Raw genomic sequence first — 1,592 nt, 5'->3', positions numbered from 1 at the left:
CCAATGCATGGCTTCTCTTGGGGCTAGTCAGAGACACCTTCCCTTTCCCCAACCCAGGAGCAAAAGCAGAAGCAGAAGCAGGAGCAGATGATCATTTCTGAGCTGAGAACGAGACCACAAACTACTCCCAGCTTGGACATTATTTGATTTGATTGAATTTGAATCACAGGGAAATTTTTTTAAAAACTGTAAAAATTTAGTTTATAGACAAGCCCCTTTGAATACAGGCTTCATAAAATCAGGATGACCAAGCAAATGCTCGGGGCTGATCGCCCAGTATTTAGGAGTGGAAAGTTGTGATCTCTGAGCACTACCTAATGAGCTTCTCTATCAAAAAGGACAAAAGCAGGGCCAGGTGCCCAAGGAAAAGAGGGAATAAACTGCTCCATCCAGCCACAAATTTGCCGGATTTTGTCCTCATTTCACAGAAGACAAAAATGGAGATCCAGGGACATTGAGAGGCTTGCCTAAGGCCACGTAGTCGGGGAGGAGGGGAGTGTGTGACCCAGCCATCACTTCCAGGGCCATGAGGACAGTTCCCAGCAGATGGTTCTGCTTGGCAGAGCCAGGCCAGCCAGCGCATGTTCTGTCTCCATCTTGGAGAGAGGCACCCTTCCTGACTTAGAAAGACTGACCCTCAGCCTTCCCTGGCTCCCCTGTTGGATCCAACCAGGGAAAAGGGCCACTCTCCTCACTGGTCCTAGACTCGGGGCTCTTCATAAGGCTCCATGTGTGGGATGCCTGCCCGGCACGGCCATGACTCTTCACCAGAACAATCACAACCTGATGTGTGTATTCAATCATACGATCATGATTCATGCGCGCTGACAAACCAGAATAAGCGAATATTAAAAAATCCCAGAGTCTAAAGGCTTCTCTCAAGAGATTGGGATTCTCTAGCTCTATGAAAACCTTTCTAAAGAGAAGATGATTCCAAGGGGATGTCAGTCTTGTTTGGACAGTGAGTGAACGGTTAAGTAGGAGGGCCTCCAAGCACTGTAGCCTCGGGAAAGTAGAGATGCTGCAACCATGATTTCTGGATGAACACCCTGCAAAGATGGCAGAATACTGGCAATGCTCCCTCAGAGTGGATCCAGCTCTCTTCCTAGCCTAGCTAGGAACCCTTGCTTCCTGTGGTTGTGATCACTCCCTAAGCAAGTGGAATGATTTGATAGACACCCAGCTCATCCTTTGTTTCACAACTTAAAACTTGTTACTTTCAGAAAGATAGCCTTTCTTGACAGAGTAGTCTCAGGGAGCGCTGCTGCCCGTCACATAGACTGACGGTGGCTTGGTTGCCCTGGGTCCTATTCTTTGCTCTTCTGTTCCTTTACAGCTGCTGTTGACCTGCCTGGGACAATTAGCTGCCAGACTTGGGCCAAATCTTGGGGCTAGTTCTATAGCAGAATCATTCCTAGAGCTGCCCTGGGCTTACCTGACTTGGGAGGGAGATTTGCTCCCCCAAACAGTAGCAGTGTCTCATGGCTGTGAAGGGCTTAAGGCCTCTGGGTGGGTCACACCCTGGTCACCTTCCATAGCCAGTCTTGCCTCCTGGCTGCATTTGGCTGAGGGCTGGTGACTGGCCGGATTGG

Source organism: Sminthopsis crassicaudata, chromosome 2 (assembly GCF_048593235.1).
Source record: "Sminthopsis crassicaudata isolate SCR6 chromosome 2, ASM4859323v1, whole genome shotgun sequence".
In the NCBI taxonomy this organism is placed as follows: Eukaryota; Metazoa; Chordata; class Mammalia; order Dasyuromorphia; family Dasyuridae; genus Sminthopsis; species Sminthopsis crassicaudata.
Note: the sequence above shows the minus strand (reverse complement) of the source record.